The 24,401-nt window shown below is 40.0% G+C and overlaps 1 protein-coding gene across 5 annotated transcripts in view; it reads left to right on the top strand.

Annotated features, from left to right (window-relative positions):
* Positions 1–24,401, top strand: part of celsr1a (cadherin EGF LAG seven-pass G-type receptor 1a) — a 422,758-nt gene that overhangs the window by 12,588 nt on the left and 385,769 nt on the right. The gene's annotated exons all lie outside the window — the stretch shown is intronic.

Below are 24,401 nucleotides of genomic sequence, written 5' to 3' on the forward strand. Positions count from 1 at the left end.
GATTAAATGTGCCATAATTTCTGAATATATAATTTTGATTATTCTTTTATCTTTAATCGTGGGTCTTCATTACAATTTTGTAAACTGGCATTTTATAATTATCTCTCTTGATATAATTATTTCAATGTTTGAAGTAGTATGTGAACCATTTTAGTTAACATTGGAATGAGAGTATCACATCAAGATGGAGAATGTAACCTCAGGTCTCTGAACTTGGAGAATATTTTTGTATTTCTTGCTGAAGCCTTTTTTCAAGAACTTTACATTTTAAGATTTCCTCAGCGGTAAAGACTTTGAGGGCTGATGTCGGAGTTCAAATTCAATTGTACTTTGTAAAATAAGATACCCAAAGGAAAGGCAGTTCCTCTGCATTGAAGACCTTTCCAAAATGGACGTGACTGGTCTGTGAAGCAGATGGGAGTGAGCTTTGGTCTATTGCTACATTTTGGATTTATGTCTGGTGTTTCTTTGTTCTTGAAAGTTCCTTTGCATCTGGGTTTTTCAAAAGGATTTTGAGTAGTTACTATGATGAAGCAAAGTACTTTTCCACAAAAAGTCTATGGAACTTCAGATTTAAGAATGCGATCTTTTCATGAATTTCATGTGACCTTTATCTTCCTTGTAAATAACTAGTCCTCCCCAAGAAGTGAGCTTGTTCCAAGTATTAGTGGTTTTTAAGTGTATTAAAATTTGACCTGCAGTACATTATTTTGTAATGTTTGATAAAAATAGGATTACTATCAGTGGTAATGTCTTCCAGCAGATCCTTTCTCAGATATAATGTGAAGTAAATGATTATTAAATAATAGTAACTAATAATCTATCATGGGCACTATTTTTCAAGAAATGCAATGAACTAACCAGATACTTTATATCCTGGAGCCAGAAGTATAATCACCTTTAGAAAGAGTGCCATTGATGATGAATTGTTAGACCACATGACTGCTTGGCAGTTCAGCGTATGTTACAGAAAGTACCTCCAATGTTGATGCATTGCAAACCTCACCAATTGTTCGTTTTCTGCAATTAGAGCAGAAGAGTGCCATCTGGGTTATGTGTTAATATTAATTGAGTGGTGGGGCTCAAATTCTTTCTTGCATTGTAGCAAGATTGTAAGCTTGCTCTTTTGAATGTCTTTGAAGAGACTGCTGTGTTGCTTTGTTAGCAGGGTAGCCTTTATGTCAGAGCTGCATGGATACACGTTCCACTCCAGAGGAATCTGAATACAAAGGTCTTTGCCGACTCTCCTTTACAGTACTGGAAGTGCTGATTGTCTGGTGTGTCATCTTTCAATCTACATGCTAAACTTAGGCCCCCTCTGGTCTCTCCCATTAACACGAGCTTCCATGGCACCACTTTACAGAAGAACGTGGGAATTGTTCTTCATGTTTGTGCTAATAGTTTTTTTTCCTCGGCCAATGCCATGAAGCAAGTTATCTGGAGGTTATCACATTGTTGTTTGCATGAGTTTTCTGTGGACATTGGGTGCTGAGATTCCCTTCATTGTGACAACGATTACCCTTCAGATATATTTCATTGATTATAGTTGTTGATGTCTTGAAGTCATGCAAGTGTTACATTAATGTCTGATTATACTTTTTTGCCATAGTATCCAGCAAGATTCTTTCCCTAAAGTTGAATAGGAAAGAGCCCATTTTAATCTGTATTTTGTTGCATCAGAGTATTTTCTGAAATTTTGAATTCTTTGGCGACATTCCATAATATCATTCAAAGCTCAGTCCTATAAAGTTTAGTAGTGAGTGATATCAGAGTGCAAAACAGCTAGGTGGCTTTAATTTAATTATAGCTGCAGTTTCATTTTAGAGGAAGTTTTTTTTGGAGTTGATTCTTTTCCAGGATATTTATTCTTATTTGGGGCTCGCAGTTGATGCCCTTATTGTAACTTTACTGGTACTAAGAGATTGCATTTGTTTCAAGTTTAAATGTACTTAAAAATTGGTTTACCCTTCTATTTCTGCCCGGGGGTATTTGAAAGGAATGACTTGCCTTTTACATAGTGTTATTTATGTCACTGGACTGTTCCAAAATGTTTAACATGCAAGTACAATCTCACTGTGCATAACATGGGTTAACAGAAAAAAAAGGACTGTTTAATTAAAAACAATACACACAAGACACAGCCTCAGAATAGAGGGGTGACCTTTTAGAACAGAGATAAAGAATGTCTTTAGCCAGACAATGGTGAATCTGTGGAATTCTTTGCCATAGGCAGCTGTGGAGGTGAAGTCTTAATGTATATTTGAGGCAGAGGTTGATAGATTCTTGACTGGTCAGGGCATGAAGGGATGCAGGGAGAAGGCAGGAGATTGGGGCTAAGAGGAAAATTGGATCAGCCATGGTGCAATGACAGTGCGGACTTGATGGGCCAAATGGCCTAATTCTGCTCCTATATCACATGGCCTTATGATCTAAAATGCCGGAGGAACTCAGCAGGTCAGGCAACAGCATCTACGGAAATGAATAAGTAGTTGACGATTTGGGCCGAGACCCTTCTTCAGGACTGAGGAAAGGTCCTGGCCCAAAACGTCAACAGTTTATTCATTTCCATAGATGTTGCCTGACTTGCTGAGTTCTTCCAGCATTTTCTGTGTGTTGCTATGGATTTCCAGCATCTACAGATTTTCCCTTGTTTATGAGGATTGCTTAATTAGTTTCTTTTTCACTGGCTATTTGAATGTTGGCCAGGGTGCAGAAACCACCTTTACTTCAAATAAATAATGGCATTAGATCTTTATAGATTTATCTCAGAAGGCACATTTCACATCTTAGCAAAAATTTATTGCAAATATTACAATGTTAACTTTCAGATAAATTATAGAATCGTTATACCACAAAAGCGATATTGCGTATCTTTGTATTCTTTATGATTCGTAAGCTTGCATTTTCAATATTCATCATTTCATAGTTGCATATTATATGAGTGGAAAGCTTGTAGTTAAATGACAAACATCGCAATTTATATACTTTCTGTTCCTCTCTGCGCCTAGTGGCACATTGGGCAACAATCTTGCCGTTTCTTTAGCATTTTCCTGTTTCATTTTACAAGGACAAGTAGCTAGCTCGCCGCTCAGCCCAGCACAGATGGATACCTTCTCTCGAACATTGCAATTTTCAAATTACTTACTGTCCTTCTGCATACACTTACATTAGCATGCTCTTTTAATGGTGATCACAGAATTGTTTTACTTGGTTCTGTCCATCCCTCATGGTGTGGAAGGTTACAGTTTTTACAAACCCCATTTCCAGAAAAGTTGGGATGTTTTCCAAAATGCAATAAAAACAAGAATCTGTGATACGTTAATTCACGTGCACCTTTATTTAATTGACAAAAGTACAAAGAAAAGATTTTCAATAGTTTTACTGACCAACTTAATTGTATTTTGTAAACATACACAAATTTAGAATTTGACGGCTGCAACACACTCAACAAAAGTTGGGACAGAGGCATGTTTACCATTGTGTTACATCACTTTTCCTTTTAATAACACTTTTTAATCGTTTTGGAACTGAGGATACTAATTGTAGTAGATTTGCAATTGGAAATTTTGTCCATTCTTGCTTGATATAAGACTTCAGCTGCTCAACAGTCCGTGGTCTCCGTTGTCTGATTCTCCTCTTCGTGATGCGCCATACATTTTCAATAGGAGATAGATCTGGACTGGCAGCAGGCCAGTCAAGCACATGCACTCTGTGTCTACAAAGCCACGCTGTTGTAGCCCGTGCAGAATGTGGTCTGGCATTGTCCTGCTGAAATAAGCATGGACGTCCTGGGAAGAGATGTCGCCTTGATGGCAACATATGTCTCTCTAAAATCCTAATGTACGCCTCAGAGTCAATGGTACCTTCACATACATGCAACTCACCCATGCTGTGGGCACTGATGCACCCCCATACCATCACAGATGCTGGCTTTTGCACCTTTCGCTGATAACAATCTGGATGGTCATTTTCATCTTTGGCACGGAGAACTCGACGCCCGTTTTTTCCGAAAACTAGCTGAAATGTGGACTCATCTGACCACAGCGCACGGTTCCACAGTCTTCCGGTCCATCTGAGATGAGCTCAGGCCCAGAGAACTCGCCGGTGTTTCTGCATAGAGTTGATGTATGGCTTCCTCCTTGCGTAATACAGTTTCAAGTTGCATTTCTGGATGCAGCGACGGACTGTGTTGAGTGACAATGGTTTTCTGAAGTACTCCTGAGCCCAGGTGGCTATAATTGTCACAGTAGCATGATGGTTTCTTAAGGCAGTGCCGCCTGAGGGCTCGAACATCACGTGCATTCAACAGTGGTTTCCGATCTTGCCCTTTACGTACTGAGATGTCTCTGAATTCTCTGAATCTGTTCACAATATTATGTACTGTAGATGTTGAAAGACCTAAATTCTCTGCAATCTTGCATTGAGAAATGTTGCTTTTGAACTGACTAACAATTCTCTCACAAATTTTGGCACAAAGGGGTGAGCCATGACCTATCCTTGCTTGCAAAGACTGAGCCTTTTATACCCAATCATGATACCTCACCTGCTACCAATTAGCCTGCTTAATGTGGAGCCTTCCAAACCGATGTTACTTGAATATTCTGTGCACTTTTCAATCTTATTTTAACTCTGTCCCAACTTTTGTTGAGTGTGTTGCAGCCATCAAATTCTAAATTTGTGTATGTTTACAAAATACAATTAAGTTGGTCAGTAAAACTATTGAAAATCTTTTCTTTGTACTTTTGTCAATTAAATAAAGGTTCACGTGAATTAACGTATCACAGATTCTTGTTTTTATTGCATTTTGGAAAATATCCCAACTTTTCTGGAAATGGGGTTTGTAGTTGGAGATCAATTACTGAAATTATTCATTTTGAATCTTTTATGAGTCATGTTGTATTAATATATGAGTATGTGCATTTAACATGTGTGATTTAGTCTGCACTTGTAGTTATCAGTAAGCCTTTATTCAGTGCTTGAATAGTGAAGACTGATTCCAGGAATAGACAAAGCAATGGTATCTACTTGTGTGTCTTAACTAATGATTCACTGACTATCTGTTGGGGTTTGTTTGCACTTTCAGAGATATGTCAGTGACTGTATTTGAATAGACTTGAATATGCTCCAGATATAATTTGAAGAGATTTACATAGTATTCTAGAATTAGTATGTGGAGGATCTCAGACTGGCTATGTTTTCAGTGTAAAGATTTAAAAATGTAACCTTCACAGTAAATCATTAACACTGGAGATTTAGTTTAACAGATGCAAATTGGCGACATAAAAACAGAAGGTTGGCATGTACTGTTCTGGTACATGGTTGGATAATAGTGTTCCAGTCTTAGCTGGACTATCTGAGATGGTGTTCTATACAGGTAGTTCTGAAGAGGACATGACAGACCCCAAGCAATATTACTTCTCAGTAACTGATTGTACGGGAAAGCTGGTAAAGTGCTGGAAATTGGTTTTGTGATAGTTTCCTGATTTACTTTTTATTCAAAAAAAAATCAGGCAAAGAAGTGGCAGATGGGATACGGTGTTGGGAAATGTATGGTCATGCACTTTGGTAGAAGAAATAAAAGCACAGACTATTTTCTAAATGGAGAGATTAAAAATTCTGAGGTGTAAGGGGACTTGGGAGTCCTTGTGTAGGATTCCACGGCAAATGTGATGTTAGCATTCATTTTGAGAGGACTGGAATATAAAAGCAAGGATGGAATGTTGAGGTTTTAAAAGGCATAGTGAGGCCTGTCTTGGAATCTTGTGAGCAGCTTTGGGCCCCTTATCTAAAAAAGGATGTGTTGGTATTGGAGAGGATTCAAAGGAGGTTCACAAAAATTCTTACGGAATTGCAAGGCTTATCATATGAGAAGTGTTTGATGGTTTTGGGGCTGTGATTAGCATCTGTCTGTCTCAAGGGCAATGGGTTATGATCCTCATCAACACAAGCCTGGGCAGAGGGTATGGAGATCCCTCTCTCGGCCTCACCAGTGTAGTCCAAAGGAAAGCAATGAAGCAATGAGTTTGGCACCAGCTTAGCTGCAGGAGTTGCCAGAAAGATGTTCAATGATGTCCAGCCACCTTAGGGGCTCCACTCCAGATTTTCTGTCTGTGTTTACTACTGTAGCATTTGTCTCTCCCAAGGCTGCCCACAAGGCAGTGGGGCTACTTACCCATAGCTGGGGATCTGGTTCATGAGCACCAGGGCACGTCCACACACCGATGGGCCTGTGTGCAATGAGTGCAGGAGCCAGACCTCCTCCTCATCCCCTGTAGTGCAGTCTGAGTCTGAAAAGAGTTCAGGCACTGTGTCACCAGCGAGGAGGCAGCACATGCTGGCTGTTGGAGAGGCTATATACTGACTTACACATTCAGCTGTCCTTTTCACAAGACTGCTAGCCAATGATGGAAGTTGAAAGTGGTGGTGACAAGCATTATCCACTACACTACCACACTACACATGTCACAACAACAACCATTTGACTCACTGGAACTCTGAAGGCTGAGGGGGGATCTTATTGAAACCCTGTTGGTGAAAGGTCTTGATAGAGTGAATGTGGAGAGGATGTTTCATTGGTGGGGGGGGGGGGTGGTCAAAGACCAGAAGACACAGCCAGAGAATAGAGGGAACACCCATTTAGAATAGAGATGAGTGGTGAATCTTTTGAATTTGTTGCCACAGGTGGCTGTGGAGGCTAGATCATTGGGTATATTTAAGGCATAGGTTGATAGATTCTTGATTAGTCAGGGCATGAAGGGATACAGGGAGAAGGCAGGAGACTGGGGCTGACAGGAAACTGGATCAGCCATGATGAAATGATGGAGCAGACTTGATGGGCCAAGTGGCCTAATTCTGCTCTGATATCTTATGGTCTTAAATAAGGAGAAAATAAATACGAAGCAGGGAAAAACTGAATGTTTGTCAATTTGCTGTTCCGTCAACCTCTCTGTTGTGCTTCTGAACAGCTTTTAACAACAGGCCTGCAGGATCAAATTTTGCTGTTGATTGAAGTTTGCACTCTTCCTTCTGTCTTTATTTGTTCAGGTTCCAGCTTGAGATGAAAGTTTGAATTGAAAGTCATTATCTGTACAGTTCCTCAAACTGTATCGTTTACTTGTGAAGCGACTGTATGACATGCCAGAGAAAACTTCTGACGTTCCAGCAGCTGTGTGTGTGCGGGTAGTCGGGAGCAACAGATGGGTGGCATTTTCACCAGAGCAAGCAGAATGTTGATTTGCCACTCGTTGTGAAAGAAATGTTGGTGCAGGAGAACAGTGAGAGCTTGTTGGTCATGCTGTCATTTAAAATCCCTATTCCCAAACCTGGGAATTACCTGGATGAAATTAGACGTGGCTGTGCTTGTTTTCTGGCTTTCCAGCAGTCATTAGTGGATCAGAAAGTGGTCATTTGTCGCACGGGTTGTGTGATGTGTTTTGTGCACCAAGTCTGCAGAGCAGACAAATTGTAACAATACTGTGATCAACTTGCTGTGGTAATTTGAGGTCGGAGCTGCAATTATAAAGATTAATGTTCCTATTAATCCTCATCAAACATATCTGAACATGTTGAACAGTATTGAAAGATCATTTTCTCTCAGTTCCGTTTCTCTTCTATTTTTGTCATAAATAGTGCTATTTAAATGTGTCATTCGCCATTTATAAATTAATTCCTATTGCCACTTCCATGTACAGAAGTTTAGGGGGACCAGTATTTTCAGATAAAGAGTTTTATTTTGATTTCCAGTTGCTCCCGACATCAGTGCTGTGGATGGTATTGACTGTCTGACTTAAATTGTAGTATCTATTTTCATAAACTGATTTATTCTTATGAAAATTCTCCAATGATATCAAAACATTGCACTCAAGGTCTTTACAGAACAAAACCCCTTTTGTAATACAGCCGGTGGAATTTGTGGTTTTGTCTTTCTTGGGCTTTTACTTTTCAGTGGCTATTATGGAATCATTGAATCCAGCTCATATGATCAAAGTCTACAAATGGAACAAACACTAGTTTATCTCTACTATTGTGTGAGGCGGCATGGTAGTGTAGTGGGTAGCACAATGCCTTACAGTACAGGTGAATGAAGTCCAACTTCTGCTGTGACCGCATGAGTTTCCTCCGGGTGCTCCGGTTTCCTCCCACAGTCCAAAGATGTATGGTTGGTTAGGTTAATTTGCCATTGTAAAGTGTTCTGTGATTAGGCTATTTGAGCTCACTAATTCTTTTGACCACTCATTTCAATTTAAGGTCCCCTAATAATTGGGAGATTTAGTGCAAAACTGAAAATATTCAACTAGTCAGTTACGTAGGAACAAATTTGTCCAATATTTTAGGAGGCAAAGCCAAAAAAATACATGAATAATTTATTTTAAGGTATTAGGTATAAAGTGTGGCAAGGGTATAGGATCTACTTGAGTCTGTTATGCTCCTCAGTTAGATGCTGGCAGATTGGCATCAGAATCAAGCTGAATATCACTGGCATATGTCGTAAAATATATGTGTGTGTATGTATATGTGTGTGTGTGTATATGTATATATGTCTATGTGTGTGTATATATGTATGTATATGTGTGTATGTTTATATAGGTATGCGTGTATGTGTGTGTATGTATGTATGTGTATATATATATATATATATATATATATATATATATATATACACACACACACACACATATATAGCAAAAAGAGAGGGAGGAAGAACACTGAAGTAATGTTCATGGGTTCAGTGTCCATTCAGAAATCAGATGGCAGAGGGGAAGAAGCAGTTACTGAAACATTGAGTGTGTGTCTTCAGGCTCCTGTATCTCCTCCTTGATGGTAGCACTGAGAGGGGAGGGCATGTCCTGGGTGATGGGGGTCCTCAGTGATGGATGTTGTCTTTTTGAGGCATTGTCTTCAAAGCGTGTCCTGGCTGACACAGCTTAACCTTGTTGGTCCACCTTGATTCTGGAACCCTCTACCCATCCCAGCATCAGCTTTAAACTCCTGAAGTATCCACTTCATCAAACGCATTTTATATTGGGGAAGAGAGAAAAAGTTTCGGTGTTCTATTGGAAGTCATCTGGAGCGTTGTTCTCATATGTCATCAGCTACTGCTCTGATCCATTTTTGAGTTTATGACACATTTCTGTGACTTACTTATGAAATTGATGCCTTAGAATCATTGAGTCATAAAACCCAGAAACGGCCCCTTGGCGCTTCTGGTCCTAGCCAACCACAGCATCCTCCCTGCTCTTCAGAGTTGCCCACATTCAGCCCTTATCCCTGCAAGTCCCTCTTCATGTACCTATCCAAATGACTCTTATAAGTTGCAATTTTAGCCTCCTCAGCCACTCCTCTTGCATGTCCCACATACGCTATATTGCCTCTCAGTGCTAGATTGACCTCTTCCTTCTTGCACAACTGTAGCCCATGCAATGAAAGCATACTTACACTATTGTTAGGCAGGGCACGCCTGAACTTTGTCTCAGAGGTGGTGGCTGCAATTTAATTCCAAGTCAGGGTAATTGAGCTGACATTGATCCCATGCAGCTGCTGCCCTTGTCCTTTTTCAGTTGCTACAAGTACATCCTAATCACCCTGTGCACCGCCACACATCTACAGATTGGGGGAACTCGTTCTGCAGGACAGTGTCAAGCTCCTTGTGTTATTGCAGCTGCACCTGTCTAGGCAAGTGGAGGAATTTTCTGCCTTTTTCCAGCTTCTGCTTGACACCCATCAAGAGCTTCAGGCAGCCAGGAGGACACTTGTTTGTTGTACACACACACACTCTAGATTTACTGCTGTCTTCAGTTCTGGAGAAATCCCTCTCCCAAACAGAAATTCCTAGAGCAAAGTGCATCCAATAAGCTATTTTAAATGAACCAGTGGGGAGAAAAGTAAATTTTAAAATCCATTTGCTTAGCTCTCTTATTCCTGCAGGGAAAGCCATTTGAAGTACCTGAAACACTCCAATTATATGTAGCAATGTGGATTCCCTTTGTTCTCTTATCTATGTTGAATATTCTAAATAATGCAAGAGCTGATTGAAATGTATGGAGAAGGCATGTAGTCACATGCACTGTACTTGGAAGAATTGAATAAATTAGAACTGTCCTTGTAGTTCTAAGGAACACATGCATGTGTTGCAAATCAGCAATGTGAATAGTATCTCAGCAGATGTTTTTTTAAAGAGTTGATTGGTTGGTGTGAGTGAACAGTGTGCAGGGAGAGTCTAGACCAGGGGTTCCCAACCCTTTTCATATCATAGACCCCCTACCTCTAACCAAGGGGCCTGTGGACCCCAGCTTGGGAATCCTTGGTCTAGAAGCTCGAGACCACCTCTGTTAACTCTGACCTTGTGCAAGAGTTAGTTTAAATTCAGACAAAAAGTACTGCAAAATCAGAAATAGCAGCAATAAAAAAAAACAAAGGGGAAGTAATTTCTTATTCCCAATATAATTCACGAGCAGAAACTGCATTGTCGCAAGAACAGGAAAAGAACAAAATGGCTGCTTGAGGAGCCTTGGCATAAGGGAACACAGAAACTTTTTTATTAACGATGTATTAACAGAACAGAAAAGGGTGAGAACACGCCTACCAAAACAATGCTGGCTGCATAGGAGTAAAGGAAAACCATCATTAATGGGAAGAGATTCCGAAATTTACTTTTGGAAGTCTTTTAATGCCACAGGAAACAAGGTATTTGTGTTGCAAATTTATCATACAAAAATTGAGGAGAGCTACAAATTTGGAGCTTAGAATGAGAAGGTAAGAAAGACTGTTTGCGAGTACATTATTTCATAGAAGAATATGTTTCAACAGTGCAACTTTGGGGTCTTCACAGCTTTCAGTATTGTTGGTACAATTTCATGTGAGATTGTTGCTGTACAGTACGGATTTCATTACATTAGTTACGGCTGAAAGGCAAAAGCTGGAGAAAGACACCGAACAGTATTTGATTTATTCAGGAATTTTGGTAATTAATATTTATCGGTTCACTGTCATAGAAAACCAGCATTGAAAATGGTGTTTGATGCTTGAATTAATGATTAGGAGCTGTAGTCAGACCTGTAATGGACACAGTTGATAAAATATGAGCAAAATTCTGTTCCTATTGAGAGAAGAGCATTAGGGATTTATCTTTAAAAGTGAGAAAAATTTCATCGATTCTGAGAGTGAGAGTGTGGAACGAGCTGCCGGCACAAGTGGTGCCTGCAAATTCGATTTCAACATTTAATAGGTATATGAATGGTAGGGGTATGGAGGGCTATTATCCCAGTGCAGGTCCATAGGAGTGGGCAGTTGAAATGACCAGGCATGGAGCAGAGCGGCTGAAGGGCCTGTTTCTGTTGCATTTCGTTTGAAGACACAGTTTTCAAATGGGTTCTCAGAAAGCTGGACTGAATCAGAGTAATACCTAGGTTAAAATGAGAAGCCAATGTGAGTTGTTAATTGGCAATGTGAGTTTCCTAATAGAAAAATAGGTTGTACTAAATGTATTGAGGAGAGACATTTACGAAGAATTTTGTAGGGATGTTCTGACCTGTTGAACCTGAAGGCAATAACTAGGAGATAAGTTTATTGACTGGCATTAGATGGAAATCTTTAAAAATTTAACAGACACATATACTACCTGTAAAGATTGCAGAATCTCGCAACTTTAGAGTTGAAAATGGTTAAATGATACTTTGCAAAGCGCAGGCAATAATCATAGTGCAATGCAGATAGACATCTTGAAATAAACCAAGATAATTCACGTTAATTCCAATACTAAAGTACAGCATATCATTGAAGATGTGTACTTTGTAGCATAAACCATTTCATTTGGCATTATACTATAAATGTTTTATTAGCTTGGTCGCAGAACAGCATTGGCTGCAATTGTGTATGGTATGGCATGATTAATTATCTAAATTTGTTAAATGTTATATAGAGTCATAGAAAAGTACAGCACAGAACAAGTCCATCAGACCGTTGAGTCCATGCAGAACCATTCAAACTGCCTACTCGCATTGACTTGCACTGGGACCATAGCCTTCCATACCCCTACCATTCATGCAGCTATCCAAACTTCTCTTAAATGTTGAAATCAAACTTGCATACACCACTTACACTGGCAGCTTGTTCCACACTCTCACCACCCTCTGAGTGAAGAAGTTTCCCTCATGTCCCCCCTTAAACTCTTCACCTTTCACCCTTAACCCATGAATAACAGTTTACATATAAACTTCTTTTATCTTATCTATTTATTCTTGGGTCTCAGTTTATTGCTGGCAAGACCAGTATTTATTGCTCTTGGGAAGGCACTGGAGCCTGCCTTTTAAAGGACTTCACTCCTTTCCGTCAAGGTACTCCCTCAGATTTATGAAGAAGTGTTTCCAAGACATAAGCCCTGCAAAATTGATGGCAATATACTGTATTTGCAAGTCACATTGATATTTGTGAAACTTGCATAACATGTGGGTGGTGGTTTACCAAGACACCGTGGTACTGAGAGGTGCTGATGAATTAGCTCCGTAACCACAATGTACTTTGTGGATGGGATACACTGTAGTCAATGTCCACCGCTGGTAGACACTATAGTGATCAGTTGAGCAGTTGTACTTGGTTGGTTTGGAACTGCATAGTGTTGTTCTTACATTAGGTGGTGACAGAACCAGGTACATTGGAGGTGTATAGGAAACTCTTCGGTAGGCACATGAACGATAGAAAAATGGAGAGCTTTGAGGAAAGGAAGGATTAGATTGATTTGGAGTCGTTTAAAATATTGGGCCAATGGGTCTAAACTGTGATGTTATGCTACATGTTCTCTGTATTCCATCACCCTCCTGACTCTTAACATCTTAATTAAATTGGTCTTTGGGCTGTCAGGAGGTGAGTCACTGCATATCATGCTGCTGACCTCTTCCTTTAGTATTCATTGAGTCTGGTTGAGTTTATTTATTTTTTGAGATACAATCTAGAATAGGCCCTTCCAGCCCTTTGAGCCGTGCTACTCAGCAATCTCCCAATCTAATCCTGACCTAATCATGGGACAGTGACATCTTTGGACTGGTGGAGGAAACCTGGTTATGGGGAGAGTGTAAAACTCCTTACAGGCAGCAGTGGGAATTGAACCCTTGTTGCCTGAACTGTAAAGTGTTGTACTAACCACTGCACTACCGTGCCATTACGGATTAACATGACCCCCAGGACTTTGATGGTATAGAATCACAATCTGGTTTGTTATCTCTGATGTATATCATGAAATTTGTTGTTTTGTTGCAGCAATGCAGTGCAAACATAAAGTTGCTGCCATTTAAAAATAAATACAGGTGTCCCCCGCTTTTCGAACTTTCGCTTTACGAAACCTCATTGTTACAAAAGACTACATTAGTACCCTGTTTTCGCTAACAGAAGGTGTTTTCACTGTTACGAAAAAAAGCAGCGCGTGATAAAAGTCAGCGCCCGCCCCGAGCAGCCACTCTCCCCCAGGTTCGGAACGGCATTGCTTAAACACACATGCCTGTGAGCAGCCGTTTACAAGATGAGTTCTGAGGTATTGGAAAAGCCTGAAAGGGCTCGTAAGGGTGTTACACTTATCGTAAAACTAGACATAATTAAGCGTTTTGATCGTGGTGAACGAAGTAAGGACAACGTGAGTTTGGCTTGTGGAAGCTGACAAAGATGATGTTGAAGAGGTTTTGGCATCCCATGACCAAGAACTGATAGATGAAGAGCTGATGCAATTAGAAGAGGAATCGAAATGGAATGAGTAATGATAAAGTACGACTTTACTTTTGAAAGGGTACAGCGGTTTACGGGATATTTGCAGGATGATTTGAGTGCTTACAAAGAACTGTATGATAGAAAAATGCATGAGGCTCAGCAGTCAAGCAAGCCTTCCACATCAGCCACAGCAGACGATGAACCTCGACCTTCGACATTGAGGCGGGCAGTCATAGGAGAAGATGAGCTGTCTGCTCTAATGGAAACAGACGACGACGACGAGATGACACCCCAGTGTCCCACCACCCCAACACCCAGGCCGCCGACCGATACATTGCTGCGAAGCATGTAGCGGTAGCCGGAAGGCAGACAGCACATCTTTAAGAAAAAAGCTGAAATAAACAAGCTAATTAATTACGTGTCGGGCGGCACCTAATTAATTAGCATGTTTATTTCGGCTTTTTTCTTAAAGATGTGCTATATGCCTTCCGGCTACTGCTGCGTGCTTCGCAGCAATGTATCGGTCGGCGGCCTGGAGGGTGGGGGCCTCTGCACCACCCCAACCTGCGACGACTCAGTCTAACACACCGTCATCGGTGTGCTCTGCGCTGTCTTCCCAATTCCAGTAAGTGATACTACACGGTACATACATTAGTTCTACTTTATATAGGCTGTGTATTTTTACGTGTTATTTGGTATGATTTGGCAGCTTCATAGCTTAAAGGTTACTGGAGAGAATGTTTTTGCCGAGAGCGCTTGCGTGAGATTTTCACTTCGGAGAACAGTGCCGGCAATGATTGTGGAAAGGTATTTCTACTTTATATAGGCTCTGTATTTATCATATCTTTCCTGCTTTTACTATATGTTACTGTTATTTTAGGTTTTATGTGTTATTTGGCATGATTTGGTAGGTTATTTTGGTCTGCGAACACTCACAAAATTTTCCCATATAAATAAATGGTAATTGCTTCTTCGCTTTACGACATTTTGGCTTACGAACCGTTTCATAGGAAAGCTCTACCTTCGGATGGCGGGGCAAACCTGTAAATAGTGCAAAAGAGGAATAGTGATGTGTTCAGAAGTTCATGTACTGTTCAGAAATCTGCTGACAAAGCAGAAGAAACTTTGAATGCCCTTGAATATTGTGATTAGAAGTTTTCTTGTAGAAGAGGGACATAGCTTGGTATTTTTGTGGAATGAAAATGTCTTGTTACATCTACCCATTGTCTGAACATTGTTTGCCTTGCGGCATGGAAGTAGAATTTGGTTCGCTTCCTAAGAATTGCAACTGGGATTGAATATTACATAATTATCAGTGAACATTTCTATTTATGACCTTATGATGGATAGAAGGTCCATAATGTAATTTTGTCTTTGGGCACTATTCATGAGGATCTCCTACAGTGATGTCCTGGGGCTGGGGGCATGACTTCCAAGGGTTGGTAGGTTAATTGGCCTTCGTAAATTGCTCCTAATGTGTGCAAGTGATTGGTAGAATCTTAGGGATATTGATGGGGATGTGGGGAGAATTTTGGCAAATGGGTATTTGGTGGTTGGTACAGACTGCTGTTCCTGTATCATGCCGCACGCTCCAGGGCTCTTAGACTATAACCTCCATCACCTTCTGTTGGAGGTAAGACTCCAGCCATTCAAGCCGAGTTTCCCAACCTGGGGTCCATGGACCTTTTGGTTAATGATAGGGGTCTATGGCATAAAAATAAGTTGGGAACCCCGCGTAGCAGAATTTTCAATGCATTGTCCATTGACTTCAATTTATTTTGGTCTTGATGCCACACCTGGTCAAATGCTCCACTGATGTTAAACCAGTTGCAATAGTTGAATTTCAACTATTGGCATCAAGCTGGTAACGAGGTTTATAGTGGCCCTGGCAAAACACATACTGAGCAATGCTAGTCCATTTGTTTGCCTTTTCTGGCTGAACATTATTGTGAATATTTAAACCTTGTCTTTAGAATCAATGACCTGGACCCTGCCACTAGAGAAAAGGAAGGATGTGGTCTTGGTGTCGTCTTCTCTAATTAGTTGTTTAGTTGTGTACCACCATTCATGTGCAGATTAAATAGGATTGAAAAACTAGATCTAGTCCATTAGTTGTGACATTTCTTGGCTCTAGCAATTCCCTACTGTTTTTGCTCATCAAACTCTCTATCCTGAGTTGCATCTTAATGTGGTTGGCACTTCATTTTAAATTTTGCCTTTTGTGATCCTCATTGAATCAGCATCGATCTCCTGCCTTATTAATCGTGGTAGGTGAGGAATAAATTGTGGCGTATATTGCCGCTGGTCCATTCTGAGAGTATTTTCAGAGAGCAATCATTGTACTCATCACAGTGCTGACTTAAGCCTTAATTATGGCAGATCCCTGAGGACATTTCATTTAATCTGATTCTAATGCTGCACAACACAATATGGATTGATCTTACTGAGAAGCTGAGACTTCAGTCTTTGTAATGTCTGCATGAGGGTCATCTCTGCTAGTACCAACAAGGATTGTGCAAAAGTCTTAGACACATGTAAAAAAAAACTGTAAAATGAAGATGCTTTCAATAATAATGAAATGAGTAGCTTCTAAATATAAAAAAAATCAAATCAAAATTTGGTGTGACCATACTTTGCCTTTAAAACTGCATCAGTTTCTTAGATACACTGACTTGTGCAGTTTTGTAAAAAAAATAGCTGGTAGGTTGTTCCAAGCATCTTGGAGAAGGAACTTGCATAGTTCTTCTGCAGACTTTGGCTGTCTCCCTTGCTTCTGTCTGCAGGTTATCCCAGACAGCCTTGATGATGTTGAGATTAGGGCTCTGTGGAGGCCAAACCATCTGAATAATCTAAGGTGCCTAAGACTTTTGCACATCTGCCTCAGGTAGTGTGGTGGAGAGTTGATTTTGTCTAAATTACATTCAGATTTACAGATTAGGTATAACGATTAAGTTTTACAAGATTATTTCTGTGACAAATGGGTGAAAAAAGCAGAAAGGTGCAGATGATAGGTCATCAGGAATCTAACACTACTTACGTTCTGAAATTAAGGCATTAGTACCGTTCAATTTGCTTTTACTTTCTAAAAAGATACTTGAGCCAGGCACATCACAAACTAGAGAACATCAGCAGATGCTGGAGATCCAAGCAACACACACAAAATGCTGGAGGAACTCAGCAGGCCAGGCAGCATTTGTGGAAAAGAGTACAGTCAATGTTTTGGGCCAAGATCCTTCAGGAGGACATTTTAACTTGTTTTGCTTTGTGGAATCTCATCTTTAGATATGTGGGATCGTTTTCATAGCAAAGGTAATAAGAGGCAAGTGAACTCCACTGACAGGTGTGCAATTTGTTTGAGCAAGTGTGTACTTTGATGACCCCTGAAACTTGTAAAGTGCTTCACAGACTGTCAGTGGTATTGAAGTGTGATCACATTAATAATGGAAGGAGATATGAGGGAGGGACTTTTGGAGAGTGGATTTTCAGAGAGAAAGTTGGGTGCAAATTCAAAGCTTCCTCAAAGTGGCAACACAAGTTCAGAGAGAAATGAAGGCATTTGACATGCCTGCCCTCATAGATTAAGCTATTGTTCATCACACATATGTACTTAACAGTAAAACATTACATCCCATTAAAATACAATGTGTGCAGGGTAACAAAACCAGCACAGCAGCACCGGGAGAATACCTGAATCAACTGTTGAACAACAACAAACAATGGCAGGCTTTCAGTCTCTACCTGATAATGCAGTGTTTTGATTAAAAGGTTACAGTACCCTGCATTTGTATTTTACTTTTTAGGTGTTATGTAAGGTATAAAACAATCAGCCTTATAGACTTGTTCTGGTGTTCGATTTTCATGACTACCAGATGCTTTAAAATTTAATGCCGTGCCTTTTCTTAAATTTCTTCAGCCGCAGTTACCTTCAATTTTCAGTTTGTCGTGATAGATCTTTGCTTGTTTCATGATTGGTATACTGTTAAGTGGCATATGTTCACTCCAATGCTGATGATACATGATTGAGATCTTCATTTTTCACTTCAATGTAGTGTTTTTCCATTTATCATTAACTTCTGTTCATCACAAATGTGAGGTCATTTCTCAGTACTGTCTGTGGTGTGCAGAGACCTATGTATCACCTGGAAACCTTCCTGGCGTCTTGTGGAATTTTCCATTTGTGATGTCATGTCAACGCTCAAAAAAGAATTGGTTTTTCGGAGGTTTCCAGAATTTGGAACTTCGGATAAGGGGTGCTTAACCTGTAATTGAAAAAATACCCTTGAATTGAAACATTGCGAAGTGCAGAAGTGGAAATCTGGTTCTTAGTCTTAGGTTGGTGTCATATCTCCTGCCTCTAAAGGCAACTGCAGGTTTTTTTTAAACTATTCAGATTCCTCAGGTGTTTACCGCTAGACTGAATGAATTTGATGCATCTCTGATTAGATAAAATAGGTGCTTTTATGATCATGCCTACCTTCCTAAAGTTTACTATATAGTTAATCTCTCTCTGCTTTGATCACTGGACTCTACTCCAAGTAGTTGGTTTTCAAAAAGAAACCATAAGATATAGGAGCATAATTGGGCCATTTGGCTTATTGAATCTGCTCTGCCATTTCATCATGGCTGATCCATTCTCCTGCCTTCTCCCCGTATCCCTTCATGCACTGTCTAATCAAGAATCTATCAATCTCTGCCTTAAATGTATCCAATAACAAAGCTGCCCATGGCAACAAATTCCACAGACTCACCACTCTCTGGCTAAAGAAATTCCTCCTAATCTCCATTCTAAATGGAGATCACTCTATTCTGAGGCTGTGTCCCCTGATTTTAGCTCCCCCCCCACCCCATCAAGGGAAACTTCCTCTCCACAGCCACTTAATTGAGGCCTTAAAATATTCACTAGGTTTCAGTGAGATCCCCCTCATTCTTCTGAATTCCAGTGAGTAGAGGCTCTGAGCTCCAAGGAAAGTAGGACTAGTCAGGATGCTTTTGACTTGCGCCTTCCTTGTCTGTACTACCTTTGATCAAATTACAGCTTGTTTGCAGCAAGTGTCGTCCTGTGACACAACACCACAGCTGCACTAAAGCTTGCAGCCAGTCATTTCTCAGTGTCCTGCAGGCATTGCTGCTGTGCCTGTGGTAGATAGGTTTGTGAGGAATGAAATTGCCTCGAGCACTGATGATCAGAGACGTTGAGAAATAGTTTAACTGCATTGAATTATGTAATACAATAAAAATGTTTTAAATTTATTTTGCAATGCTTTTACCTGAATTAAATTAATTAGAAGTATTAATGAAAGTTTGCAACTGCACGTGAATAAAGCAACTATGTTAGATACATCAAAGTTCAAAGTAAATACACAAATGTCACCATATACCACCTTAAGATTCATTTACCTTTGGGCATTCATAGAAGAATAGAGAAATACAATAGAATCAGTGAAAAACTACACAGGCTGGCAAGCAAACAATGTGCAAAAGAAGACAAACTGAGCAAATGAAAGAAAAAAAATAATACTGAGAACATGAGTCGTAGGGTCATTGAAAGTGATATTTTAACCTGCAGTGTATCTAGACACTCAGTCCTGTGAGGTCAGATTGGCCACTTGTCCCAACTCTGTACACGTGTACAGCGTTATTCAGGATGGAAATCTGGATATCGAGACACACCTCTGCAGCAGTCCAGTGGTTCAGTACTCAAGCAGCAGACATTTTCTCAATGATTCATTCCACTTCTTTTCCAAACAAATGAAAAGGCATCTTGTTAATGTGGTTTTATAGAAAGGCTGGAATTGCCTGTGTTGGAGCAAATGTTTGCTGCCTGGGACTTTATTTCCTTCTAGTTATATTTGCTATGGTTCTCCTTGAAAGCTGCTGCTACAGGAAGCACTGACCTTGCTGGTTTGCCTTCAGCAGTAACATTAACAGACTTGGACTTCAGACACAACCTGTGTTTTTTGGACTTGAGTAAATATTCTTTAGAGGCTTCAGCATCAGGATAGTAAGTGCATATTCCATATTGTGCAGAGAAACTCTGCTGTGAATGCATTTTCTCAGGATTTTGAACTAGGTACTCCAAAGTATAGAGATAGTCTTTGTGTGTTAAGTATCCAGCAACCAAGAAACCTTACACTAGCAAGTATCTATTACCATGGCTGCTTTGTACGGTAACTGATTTTTGCTAATTCAATTGTTTCAATGTTTAAAGTCTGATACACTACTTTTTCAGTAAAAGAGGATTGAATGTTTTTCCCACACATATAGAGGGCATAGTTTAGTCTACTATTATATTTAACTGGTGTGAAAAAATTATTTTCAGCTGAATCCTAAATCTACATTTACATAGGTTATTCGACTAGTCAACCGAAGCCACTAGCGTATTTTTTTTAAGCATTAAGTTTTGTAATGTGTAACTTTGCAAGTTTATGCTCTGATGGTGACATGCCATATGTGAACAGTGTGAGTACAAACTTTTATTGCATTGATATCACCATAGTTAAAATGTTATAAACTAGATTAGATAAGGAAGTTTCAATATAAAAAAAACTTAAATGTATTCTGCTTGTAAGATTAATTGCTTAATTTTCCTGGGCCATTCTTCGTATCTGCATGGGTGTCTTAATGTCTTCTACCTGTGGATCTAACTGGAATTCTCAGTCATATTTATTTTTGGCACAATATTCTCAGTTTGAATTTTAATAATGGGAATTTATCAGGATGAGAACTAAGATTATGAATAAACACAAACTCAACCCTTACCTGAAATCTGCTAAAAAATAAAGATACTGTTATTCATTGTTCACATAAGTATGAAAATCTCTTCCCTTTTTATTGTACACAAAGATAGCAAAGAAAGCACATTTGCATTTGAAATGCTCTAGGGAGATATTGATGTCGCTATTGGGAAAATTTGGCTAGCCACACAATATCATTCTTGGGTATCAGATCTGCATGTTAAAGTCTGAATGGGCTATTGTTGCTAAGTCAAGATTTTCTGAAGTGTGAGTTATCAGGAGCTTCTTTAGTTAATGGAATGGAATGCAAAGCTATCAAGCAGCAAGGTTTTCTTTAGTTGGGAGTAGGTGGTTTGTTCATTATGGTGAACAACAGTGGGAGCATGCTGCAGTAGCAACCATTTGAATCAGCTTCATTTTGTATCTTGTATCTGAGGCTTTACTGTGCTTAATTCAAACCTCTAATTTTGTAAATGGGAAATACAGTAAACTGGTGAAGAAATTGTACTTTCCAGCATATTTTGTAAGCACAAAAGCAGTTAAAACTGGTCTAACAATGAACTTTCCATTCATAATTGTCAATACAACTGTTCCTGTATTCAACACAAGTGTTTGATTTTATTCGGTTGCAATCATTGAGGTTACTTTCTCATATCAATTCAATTCAAGTTTAATTGTCATTCAACCATACATGAATACTCATGAATACAGCCAAACAAGATAGAGTTACTTTGGGATCAAGGTGCAAAACACAGTACCAACAGTTACACAAAGCACACATTGGGGGGGAGGGGGTGTGGTAGCACTGACTCCAGTCTGGACACTACACTGCACCACCCCTGTGCATCTCCCTGGCAGCAGTAAACAGGCAACACTGTGGTTTGAGGCCTTGTCCTCGCACATACAAGATAGCAAGCACATATCAGTAAAATACAATCATATAAAATATATATAGTCCAGACCCAGAGTCCATTGTTCTGCAGAGCAAACACTGGGGGGTCAGAGGGTGGGGGTAGGAGGCAGCACCAACCCCAGCCCTAATGCTGCGCCACACTAACCCCTGGTGGAGTGCACTAGTCTCTCTCCTGGCGGCTGTAAACAGGCAATACCGCGGCTTGAGGCCCTGCGTCCAACTGAATCCCCCGAAATCCGCTGTCAACTACAATACAGTTTGGCTTCTGCCGAGCAGACACGGGAGATGGTGGGAGGGAAACGGCACTGATAAATCTTTGCCTTGCAGTACACAATTGTAGGTCGAAATACCTGGTGAATTACCCATAAATTGCTATTTTTGTTGCTCTTATTATCATCTCCTGTAATGCCTATTAATGTCATTGGATCTTGGAGATATTTAACTAAGTGTCTGTTTTATGGGTGTTATATGAAACAGTGACTGAAACCAGTGCTTGTTTCTGCTAGTTTTGTGTGTAATATTGATGGGGGAATTTTTTGGGAGAAATGTAATATTGAGAAAATGATGCCAACGGTCCCGTGATTCTGTTTGGTGGAAGTCAAAGCATGCCAGGTGGATTAAGGGTACAATAGAAGTAATCTGATACTCGTCACATGCCAGCATCTGTTAACTGGGATGATTATTTCTTGCTTTGGCACCTGCTTAATGCATTTTGACATCTGACTAGCCATTTTGTTGCATAGTTCTTCATATTATCCTGTGAATTTTGAGCTTTGACATGGAAGGAGGTCTGCCAAGTTGATTAACAATCCAGACTTCAATTATCTGGTATCTGTCAAGATGCCACTAACTACGGTTACAAGTGCAGTTACCTGATAACTAATTATGGAGGCAAAGAATCACAAATGTTTAGAGCAACGACAGGAAAAAATGTTAAGATATCTTTGTTTGTGCAGTCAAACAATACACTGTCCTGTCTTCTTTCTCATTAACCTTGTCTCCGCTTTTAAAAAGGTGAACTATTCATCACTTAAGTAATGTATGTGCTCTGTAATGTAACACCTGTTACCAATGTAAGGCCTGTTTCCGCTGCTGCCTGTAAGGAGTTTGTACGTTCTCTCCGTGACCATGTTAGATTCCTTCGGATGTTCCAGTTTTCTCCCACAGTCCAGACATGTTACTGTTTGGTAGGTGAATTGATCATTGTAAATTATTACGTGATTAGCTCTGGATTAAATCGGGGGATTGCTGGGCAGCACAACTTGAATGGCCAGAAGGGCCAGTTCTGTGTTGTATCTCAACAAATAAACAAAAACAAATAAATAATTGGCTAAGGATGCACTGAGTAACAACTAAATATGTAGAGACATCTTTCTCACAGACGGAAGTAGTAATGTTTAAATTGTAGATCCCTGATAATTGCTAAGCTCTGAGATCCCAGTCATTGGGACTGTTTACAAAAAATATTATTTTATTCACTTTCTAAGTGTACAACCTCTCTTCTTTTTTGTATAAATTCCATCAGGCACTGATCTGTACCTCCTGTTTATCTGTCAGGGACAGTTATTTTTCACTATTTTGACTATTTTATCTAAATATGTGGAAAATTTCAATTATTTAAAGCTTTGCATTTCCATCCAAATTATCTATGTATCAAAAACAAGTGGATTTAGTCGAACATTGTAGGACTAAAATTGTAGCAGGTTGAATTTTGGCAGGCAAACTGGATATTAAGGATTGGGAATCAATTTTTAAATAGAGTCAGTACTGTAAATCAAATCAGCATCTGTAGATTTACTTTAACTTTTATTAGCAATAAAAGATGGGCAATACCTGCTAGTTATAGCAATTAATTTATTAATTTCCATTGACTTTCAATCTTGCCAAGTTGTGCTGATGGATTGAAGGATCTTATTACAGCTTTCAGAAATTTTGACCTTCAATTTTGACATTTTGTTGTAATTGCTCTTAAATGTCACCGTGTGTAGTTTTCCACTCTCAACAGCAGGATACATGCATACAGGACCAAATCAGTACCGGATCTGTAAATGGTTAAGCAAATCAATGAGTGACCTGATCAGACTGCAGTTTGTACATTACTCTTCGGTGGAGACTGATACCATTTTAAACTTTTTTTTTGGTATATCAAACAGGATTAAATATTGAGCATTAAATTGAGACACCGAGAATGCAGATCTGGAGCAAAAAGCAAGCTGCTGTAGGATCTGCTGGGTCACAATGCGAAACATTAACTATTCATTTGTTTCCACAGAAACTGCTTGACCAGTGGAGTTCCTCCAGCAGTTTGTTTATTGCTGCGTGTGGAATAAAACGCTTATCAGAGAAATGTCTGAGGGAAGTGTAGCACTTGAGTTCATGTAAGCCAATCAGATCAGACCCCAGGCAATGAGGAATAAGCTGCAGTACCAACACACATAAAAGTTGCTGGTGAACGCAGCAGGCCATGCAGCATCTCTAGGAAGAGGCGCAGTCGATGTTTCAGGCCGAGACCCTTCGTCAGGACAAACTAAAGGAAGAGTGAGTAAGGGATCTGAAAGTTGGAGAGGGAGGAGGAGATCCAAAATGATAGGAGAAGACAGGAGGGGGAGGGATGGAGCCAAGAGCTGGACAGGTGATAGGCAAAAAGAATACGAGAGGATCATGGGACAGGAGGTCCGGGAAGAAAGTCGGTGGGGGGGGGGTACCCAGAGGATGGGCAAGGGGTATATACAGAGGGACAGAGGGAGAAAAAGGAGAGTGAGAGAAAGAGTGTGTATATAAAAATAAGTAACAGATGGGGTATGAGGGGGAGGTGGGGCATTAGCGGAAGTTAGAGAAGTCGATGTTCATGCCATCAGGTTGGAGGCTACCCAGACGGAATATAAGGTGTTGTTCCTCCAACCTGAGTGTGGCTTCATCTTTACAGTAGAGGAGGCTGTGGATAGACATGTCAGAATGGGAATGGGATGTGGAATTAAAATGTGTGGCCACTGGGAGATCCTGCTTTCTCTGGCGGACAGAGCGTAGATGTTCAGCAAAGCGGTCTCCCAGTCTGCGTCGGG

Source organism: Mobula birostris, chromosome 23 (genome assembly GCF_030028105.1).
Source record: "Mobula birostris isolate sMobBir1 chromosome 23, sMobBir1.hap1, whole genome shotgun sequence".
Classification (NCBI taxonomy): Eukaryota; Metazoa; Chordata; class Chondrichthyes; order Myliobatiformes; family Myliobatidae; genus Mobula; species Mobula birostris.